Below are 9,898 nucleotides of genomic sequence, written 5' to 3'. Positions count from 1 at the left end.
CTCCCAGCTGCTTGTGCACCTCCTCACTGGCAGAGCATAGGACACTGAAAAGTCCTTGACTTAGGGTCAGCACTACTCAGCAACAGCCAAAACATCAATATCAGTGTGTTATCATTATTCTCATACCAAATCCAAAACACAGCAGTGTACCAGCCACTAGGAACAAAATTAACTCTATCCCAGCCAAAATAAGAACTATTCATAAGGCATGTTTCTGTCTTGTGAATTTAGCCCACTGTAAAGGGAACTTTGCTGTTTTGCTGGTGTCTAAACATACACATAGCTTTTGAGAAGACAATGAAATGTGTTTTGCTGGCAGAGTCATTCACAGCATCATCAATTCTGTGAGTGTTCCCTGTATCCTGCAAATACTGAGTCAGGAAAATGTCACTTCAACTGTGTTTGCATCCTTTTACGCCCATTTAAAAAAGATTAAAATAAAGGTAGCAAGCTTTCTAAAATGGAAAGTTTGAAAAAAAAAAGAAACTTAAGCTAACATGTTTGCTGAAACATATTTATTATTTCTATTCATTCCTATACCTTAATTTTTGAGGCTTGATTATACAGATCTATCTATCACAAAAGACATTATCCTGTGAGTTGTGTAAATAACCAAAAATATAGAAATTTTGAATGTTGATATTCACAAAAGAATTCTGATTAATTACTCCTGGACTATTTTTCAAGTAATTAGGAAAAAAAAAAAATTAACGTTTCTCAATTCTCTTATGAATATTCTGAAAAAGAAAAAAAAATCGCTCCCAACTTTTATTTTTTCACAGAATCACCAAATCAATTAGGTCAGGAAAGACCTCTGAGATCACGGAGTCCTACCTATGACCTAACAGCACCATGACAGCAAAACCATGGCAGTGAGTGCCATGTCCAGTCTTTCCTTAAACACCACTGGAGACAGTGACTTTACAACCTCCATGGGCAGCCCATTCCAACATCTAATCAACCTTTTTGGGGAGAATTTCTTCCCAAACCTAATTTCTTCAGTCTAAACCTCCCCTGGTGCAGCTTGAGGCTGTGTCTTGTCCTGTCACTCGGTGCCTGGGGGATGAGGCTGGGCCCTCCTTTCTGCACTTGCAGAGTGTGATAAAGTCTCCCTTGAGGCTCCTCTTCTCCAGGCTGAGGACCCTCAGCTCGCTCAGCCACTCCTCACAGGACACGTGCTTTGTTCCACTTCAAGCACAGATCAAAAGATTACTTTCCAGTTGACATCTCTGACTGAACGCAACAACTGCTGCTGAGATTTACCCAGGTGTGGCAGATGAAAATCAGCTGTGATAGGATCAGTCAAATGAAACAGGCACTGCACTGCTACCTAGAGAGTAGACAGAAGGGTACACACTGTTTCTTTAGACAGAGGCCTAACAAAAACGTGTGTCAAATAATAACAACAAAAACTTCAAAATAATTTGTACATTAAATATTTAAACATTTGCTACAGAAAGAAGCAGGGATATTCAATGTGTGTTGGAAAAAGATCTTTAATTTTGCTGAACCCATTAATTTGTGCAACTAATTGATGTTCTATGGGTAGTATTAATTATCGCTTAGAATACAGCTCTATGTTATAAATTAAATGCAATTATAAGAGGTTTGCTTTTCCTTCATTTAGAAAAGCCTTCCTGTCTGTGCAACTTTCCTTTCTGCAATATTGAATACTTTTGCTTAAGCACAATGTATGGTGGATCTTCTTTGATTTAGTTATTTAAAATAAAAACCCAAACTAATAACTGTAGGGTCATATGCAAAGACCTCCCCAAAAGTATGGGACCTTACATGTGTGTAAATGCAGGTTTGTTTGAACTGGACAGAGATCTCTTGACACATCTCTAAATTCTAAATGCACTAAAGCAGATTTGCACTTCCCTCTGTGATCTCTCTGCACCTACCCTGACATGGCACTACCCACACTGCAGGCCTGTTTAAAACCTGAAATATTGCAAATTCTGTCCTAGCTTTAAAGTTATTCTTTTTTACAGAACATTTGAAATTACATTTTTTCTTATGTGAACATGAAAATAACAAATCTTATTGTATTAACATTTAGACCTGTGAGGAACATTCAGAATTTGACTATGCCTCACTTATCCAAGTTTTATATTCTGTGGTATATGCAGTCAGTGTAGTTTCTGTTCCTAAGGATGCATGTGCAGTTATGTGTTAGAGAATGTGCCTCTGATTCTTGAAGGGAGAAGAATCCACTTCCTTAAAAAGATTAAAAAACAAAACCCCCACACTAACCTGTTAATAATACAAAGGCCAAAAGATGCAAGGGTAAGTGGCAGCTGTCTGTCACCCTATGTTTTTTGAGTGACCCTAAAAAGAACTTTTTAACAGAGTTATTTAAGCAAAAATTTATTGCTTCAGTCTCAGAAGTGTATTTTGCACAAGCATTTCACATATCTATCCAGCAGATTGCTAAATTTTCTGCCACTGGAAGCAATGGTCTCTTTGCTCCCTTTAGCTTGTCTCTAGAATTGCCTGCCAAGGAAGGGTTAGCATCCTTAGCTAAAGGAGATGGTGGCATTACCCCTTTCACTTTAGGATGCCACTGAGAAGGAAGGGTGAACTAGCAGCTTGCAAAATCCTTCCTTGGCTACTGACTATCCCAAACTCCTTTGCTCCATCCTGTTTCCACATGGTCTTACCCATTTTCAAGGTTATGACCACTTCTCTGAACTTTGCTCCTTCTTCTGCACTCACATTTCAGTTTTCCCCTCCTCCTCCCCCAGCTCCCCTTTGTGAGCAGGCTTTCTGCCCTCAATGTCCACAGCTTGGGATCCTGCCAAGACAACTGAGACAGCAAGTCTGGAAATAGCCTATACAGCCTTGCTTTGCTAGACTGGAAACTTTTAAAAAATACTCTGGAAAGACTTATACAATGGATTGGCAGCTGATTAACAGAAAAACACACCCAGGAGCCAAAATGAATTTTGAGTACTGTAGAAGGATGCCAGCTTAAAAGCTCTGCAACACAAAGCTATCCACAGGACAGGTACAGGACAGGAACCAACTCTACCAGCTTCTGCCACCCTCTCTGAGGAAATCTGATGACTGTGATGAGAAACAGTCAATGTCCTTGGATGTGATTTTTCATTGTAGTAAGACCTGAGGGTTAAAGAGCAACAGTCTCATGAGCAATATATATGTCTCTTTAGGCTTTTTCCTTCTCTGAAGTTCATGGCAGCAGTTTAGATCTCATTAGCATTTAGAGTAGGTCAGAATCAGACCACCACTCTGATGTTTTTAATTGCTCAGCAGAACATTTTTTCATCCAAAGAAGATTAAAGTCATGTGACAAAAATTTTCAAAATCCATCTAACTTCAGGTAAGTTGTCTGTTAAATAATACTCTAGTGACATCAAAAGAAAGGACAAGTGATCCCTGGATAGCAAACATATCTCTGGCAAAAAAAAAAGTGCATCATGTTATGAAGATATTTTGCACTTGGTTATTTTAATACACACAAAGAGAGTTAAGTCCAGTGTTATTCTTAATGCATCACAAACTTTGGCTCTTTTTTGTTGTTCCTTGTGAACTCCTTTATTTTCAGCATTGAAGACAGACTATTACAGGCATTTTAATATCACCAGCAATATGTTATCAGCCCTTATTGTATTTTGTGCTCCCCTGTGTCATCTAGTGCATGTTTTGTTTACTAAATTACAGTGATTCTAAGTGTATACTTTTTTGGAATAGCAGCAGGAATAATTGCTCTGATTTATATTATTCCAGCTCTGCAGTTTTCTCTTAGTATTTTCAAGCAGAAATCCATTTGAAGAACTGAATCAAGATCTTTCTTGTTTCTGTGTAAGTTTAGAAAATACTGGTTTTTAGTGAACTGAATGTTCATAGATTTAAAAATATATTAATAGAAAACAAATTAAAATACACTGAAGTTTTGTTGCCTGCATGTATCACATCCTTGGAGCTTTTTAAGAACCTGAAGCCTCAACCAGGTATTTAAAAGAATTGAAGTTTTCAATCAGACTTTTTTCAGCAGAAAACTGGTTTCAATAAAAGCTCTTCTTGTAAAATACTGTCTAGCTTCAGCTAACTTTATTTTTAACAACTGAACTCTGAAAAGTAAAACATTCTCTTTTTCAGGCAAAAATATAAAAACATTGACCCAAAGTAAACTGGGGTAAGTTACTGCATTAGATAAAAAATATGTTGCTCCTTATTCCCTGGTCTGATTTGGGGTTGTCTTCCAAGTGATAACTAAGCCATTCTCATAACAAGGTCTTTGTATTTAATTTCTGCTTTCTACTTTGGGAAACATATCATCACTTCCAATGAAAGCTGCCTAACACTGGTCATAATAGACTTATTTCTGTGGGAAATATTCTATATTTTTCTACCCCAAAACCAAGTAGTCTATCAGATAAATGTCAAAACCTCATTGACACAGAGAGTGTAGTAAGTTATCCACAGTATATTTCAATGAAAATATTATTAGAATTTATTTTTCCTTATGTAAAAAAAAATATATGTCAGTTGTTACTTCTCATTTTTTCTTTCCTCCTTGTAGATTTAAATGTTCCAAGCTGTATGTTATTTTGCAAAATTTGCTGTGGATAATGTCTGACACTCCCATGGCCGGATGGTCAGTAAAACAACTTGTGCTTTAATTATTGGAGGCAAAGTTGTATTTTCTACATTCATAACAAAGTATAACCACTTTTAAGATCCCTTTTATGATTGTCCTCTCTCCTCTGTGAAATTACCATCACAGGATAGGTCAGGTTGGATAGGACTACAGCAGGTCTCCAGTCCAAGGTTCTGCTCAAAGCAGGATCATATTGAGGTCAAACACAGATGCTTATGGTTTTATGCAGTTGTGTCTTCAACATCTCCAAGAGTGAACTTCTTCAAGGGTTGGATCATCCTCCTGGGAAAAAAAAATTCCATCTGCTCTGAACAGCTCTTGCTTCAATTTATGCTCATGTCTTCTGTCTTCCTGCCATGCCCCAGTATGCCTCACACCATGCTCCTGCTAACCTGCTGTTAGGAGTTGGGGTCTACTCTGGTCTGCCCAAAGCCATTGCTTTCCCTCTATGGACAAGCCCAGCTTCCTCAGCCTCTCTTCACAGAACAAATACTCCAGAACCCCAACATCTTCACAACCTCACGTTGAATGGTTCAATTTCTCAATGACTGTTTTGTATAGGGGGACTCAAAATGGACATGATACTCTAGAGAACGCTGAATAGAAGGCTAATCCCTTTTCTCCGTGTACTGGTTCTGCTTCTGTTAAGATAGCCTGGGAGGCCTTTTTCTGCCAAGTCACTGCTTTTTCACACTCATCTTGCTTCCCACCAGGACCCCCAGGACTGCTTTTTGCACATCTGCTCCCCAGTCATCACTCCCCAGCCTGTTTCATTGAAAGTGACACAGGCCATTGCCTTCCCAGAGACTGGCACTTGCATTTATCTTTGTTGAACTTCTTGTATTACCTACTGGCCCTTTCCACAAATTCGTATTATTCTTCTTCTTCTTTGTCTTAGAAGATTTATTTAAAAATTTCACTCGTTGTTTGCTTGTCTATGATTCCTAAATAATCAGTACCTGTCAACACCTGACAGAAGAGACACATGGGGTTCCAGGCTAGAGCAAGCTGAGTGGTATTGACTGAAAGCACGTGGCCTCTGTAAGGCGGGCATGTGAAAATGCACTTCAGACAAAGATAAATGCCCTTTCTTTGGACCAGAGGTATAATATGTTCAGGAACTCTTATGGCCTTTAACAGATGCTTAATATGGTTGAGTTTGACCTGCCAAGAGTTGACCCAATGATATGTCTGTGACTTAAAAATGTCCATTGTGGATGTCCTCTTTGCTGTTCTTGCTTTTTTATTCAATGCCTTTTTTATTTCATGGATTCATTATGTTCTTGCAGGACTTAATGGTAATACTGGCTGCAGCTGAAAGCCATGTCTTTGACCAGTGTTGTAAATACTGACATGAGCCAGGTTTTTCTGCTTTTCTTCTTCTGCCACATCAGTAAATCACTGGATCTAATACAGGCAGTGCCTACGGGTACTAGCAGTACTTTCTCCCTGCAGAAGGCTTTCCCGTAACCAAAACTGTGCTCTCTGTGATTCTCTCTAGCAGACACAGCACTAATTTGTATAATTTCTCAGAGCATATTGACACACGTATTGAGTCAACCTTCAGCTTCCCCACAATCCAACTGAACTGTTCTGTGCAAAGGAAGTTACTGAGAATACCTGGAATTTGGTTATGGTCCTGATTACTACTATGATCTGAAGTATTAGTATATTCGTTCAAGATGTGAATATCTGAATTTAGGGTTCCTGAAACAGCTTTTCCAAGTATGACCTTTGATACTGAATTCTCCTAATCTCACCTTCTCTTTCCTAGCTGAGTCTCCATGCAGCCAAGATCCTGAGAGTCACAGTATGAGAAAGAACATTCACCCAGGGGCTCTCTAGTTCTTCTTTGGTGTCCGGGATATTCAGATGAGACAAAAGATGTAAAGGCTGCAATATCCATGCTTATGACCATTTCTGTCACTTTTTGTCCAGCGTTGATAAATAAATGTCATGCAGGTTGACTTTCCTTCTTTTAGCTGGAGTTAAAACTGTCTTTTACTTGATTCTCTGGCACTCCTCTCTCCACCGTAGTGGACTGATGATGAGATTGCTCTGGAAACTGATGGTTGAGCAGTCCCTAGAAAAGGAAAGTTAGAGCTATTCATACTGAAAGGAACTCAGAATACGGATCTGATTCTTAAGGTCTTTTTACTGCTAGGCTATTAAAAGGGAGCAAAGAAAAAGGAACACTAAGTTCTCCCAGAAAAAAATTAATTCTAGCACTTCAACACAGGAAATAGCTAGATAATGTATTGCTGCTTCAAATTTGAAGACACTTCCTTCTCTTATGGTAGAGAGCACAGCAAAATTCACTTTAGAAGTATGGATCATTCCATAAAGAATATGAATGTAAGATCTATATCCAGATATCTGTGATTTTCAGGCTTGAGTAACACAGAGAAGTAGTATTTTAAAATTCAATTTGGAGAATATGTGTTTTCCTGTCTTTAAATTACTGTTGTGCTTTTTCTCATTTTAAAGTACAGCAAAGTAAATTTTTGTAAATTTCTAGAAATAATAGAATAAGACTTTGCTTTTACTAAGACCTAATTAGATAATTGAACACAATATTAACCTTACTATGAAGCTTTATAAAAATTTTCATGTCCAAGCATCTTTCCTGTTCAGATATATGAAAGTGCATCTAAACTAATAAAGCCTGATTCAGGAAATGATGGGCTCATTTGCATCCTGGCCAGAACATCAATCAATAGCTTTCATTTTGCTTAAAGGCCAGGGGCCAAATTAGAGTTTTAAAAGTCCTTGTAAAACCTTTGGGTAATTTTGAGATTGAATCTAATGAAAGATTAATGAATACAGGCATCCATTTCTAGCCCATCTATTTACATATGACTTCTACCTTAAGCCCTGCTGAGTGGCAATCAAAGTGAATCAGTCTGTTTCTGCAGATTGTGCTGACTAGCTAAGAATAGCTCCTGCTACCATAGCAGTGTATTTTTTTCTATGCTTGTATCAAAAGTTGAGAAAGCCAGATATAGGAAAGAACAGCAGGTGCACTCTGTGTTTATCACTCCTAAAAAATTTACCAGAATTTCCTCTCTAAGTATTGGAATCATAGTAAATACTAGGTGTGGTAAATATCACCACATAACGGCTCCTACAAGCTGCAGACATGGAGAAAAATTTCCACTGGTGAATGAGAGCACAATACTCTTTGAATCATAAATTCGTATTTCCAAACAAACTGCTGAGTATATTTGCTTACATGATTCTTTTTGCAGCGGTAATCACTAGATTGACTAATCTGAAGTCTTTTATTATGTGTAATAAATACATCTAATTAATTTCACTTTTCAATATTATTCGAGCTGCAGAAAGAACACATATTTTCACTACTGCAACTTTATTTACTTTCATGAAACACTTGATTTGCTTTCTTTTTAAGGGACACAAAATATTCCTGGTGTGAAATTTTCTTACAAGAATAGCAGCTGAATTTTTTGTTTGGTCTTGTTTTCATGTGAAAATAGTTATAAATTGTCTTTTTTGTCATCCAAGTTGCATGATGTTTCTCCTACTACTTAACTAAACTTAAGCTTCATGAGAACACACCCCTAAATTTCCTCTGAATTACTTTTTTACTGCAGAAATATTACTTTGAGACACGGAAATTATGAGAACCCTTTATTTTCTATCCTATTTTCTAAAATAGTGATGTTACACATTAACATGATGCAAATATTTTTTAAAGTAACCTTTCTTACAGATGCTCCTTTTTCTTGTACCTTCAGAATTTAAACTTTCTATATAAAATCAAAAAATTTTCAGCACACGCTATTTTTTTGCCCTTTCTCCAGATAATTAGATGATTTGTATTAGCTTTGTCCTGATCTTCATCGAATATTTTGGAGTATTTGAACTATTTTCAGTCATTCCCTCTCTTTCAAGCCAGCTCCCAGTCACTCTTACCATCTGTGAATCACTACTCTGGGGACTGGGAGCTTCTGCTAGTTTTGCATTGACAAGTCCTTTTATTGTTACTTGGTGCTAGTCAGAGAAGTCACTGATATTAAATAAATGATTTTACAGAGTTCTGTTCATTCTACTGGAAATTAATAGACTTAGGGATTAAATGTAAAAAGAATAAAAATTCCTCCCAGGTTTCTTCTTGAACGTGATTAAAGATCTTGAAAAAATCAATAGAAAGCTTTACTCATGCTGTATATACAGAAATTAAAAGGAATTTTCTGTTGCATTTGCGTAGAAAAGGAAGAAGATTGAACTTGATTTAACCTTTATTCTAATTGAAGATTGGGCAATAAAAAACCTTTTTTTTTCCTTTGCTGTGAATGTTAATAGCTTGATTTTTCTAGAAAATTTACTTCTAGAAAATTTAAGACATTTTACACCAGGCTCACGCAAATGTACACTTTTATTGAGAGATAATATACAGATGGAGGAAAGCTACAACAGCAATGTACCAGTCCGAAAAATACCAAAGATTAATAAAAAAGCAGAACCACATTCAAATTCCTGATCCAACTGGAATTTTAGAGTTAAGAACATGAGAGAAGTAACTGCCACAAAAGTAGTCTGCATTAAGAATTACCACAATTACCCCTGGCTCAAGGAGTGGCAATTCTTCAGTTTCCCTCTCAAGGCTGCACACAGGGGTCATGTTCCTAGGCAAGGGAGGACCTCACCATGCCGAGAGGAAGCTGGGTGTGGTAGGGTGGGATTGCACACAGGAACCCATACCTGGTGACTGAAGAGGTGAAGCAGCCATCCGCAGATTTTTAGGGAGATAATCAGGAGACAGAACCAGAACAGGTCACTGGGAGCTGCAGCAATGAGATGCATCATTCTGTGACTATCCTCAAGGGCCCAAAAACCTATGGATTGATTCTGGCACTACAAAATTCTGTGCAGTACTGACATGTGCAGCAAACATCGAAGTCCCATTGGTTTCCATGGAAAAGCACCTCAGGATTTTTCCTTTGTGAAGAAACTGAATTAAACATATATGAAAGAATACAAATAAAACACAACATCTTTTGATAAAAATGGAGAAACACTCACTACAATCTTCCTTCTGATAGCTCATTGCAGCTACTCTTATTTTCTGAGGGTAGATGTAGTTTCTCAATGTGATTATGTAAACTTCATAGAGCACTTTGTCATGTCATGTAGATATTTATATCAATAAATTACGTACTTGAATTGTCTGAGGGAGCCACAAGGTCTAAAAAAGCATATTGTATGAGGAAGTTTTGAAATCTGTGTGATCTTGATGTCCAAATTATGTTT

General features: G+C 37.4%; 1 long non-coding RNA gene across 1 annotated transcript; it reads right to left on the bottom strand.

The window, feature by feature from the left end:
• Nucleotides 1–4,571: 4,571 nt before the first annotated feature.
• LOC120510770 lies at nt 4,572–9,638 on the bottom strand. The gene is made up of 3 exons (XR_005629587.1): nt 9,350–9,638; nt 6,385–6,707; nt 4,572–4,906 (listed from the first exon to the last, which is right to left on the bottom strand). It is a non-coding gene; the product is annotated as an uncharacterized LOC120510770 (long non-coding RNA).
• Nucleotides 9,639–9,898: the final 260 nt, after the last annotated feature.

Source organism: Passer montanus, unplaced genomic scaffold (genome assembly GCF_014805655.1).
Source record: "Passer montanus isolate IOZ18808 unplaced genomic scaffold, ASM1480565v1 scaffold6, whole genome shotgun sequence".
NCBI lineage: Eukaryota > Metazoa > Chordata > Aves > Passeriformes > Passeridae > Passer > Passer montanus.
This window is presented reverse-complemented; position numbering and strand designations above follow the sequence as displayed.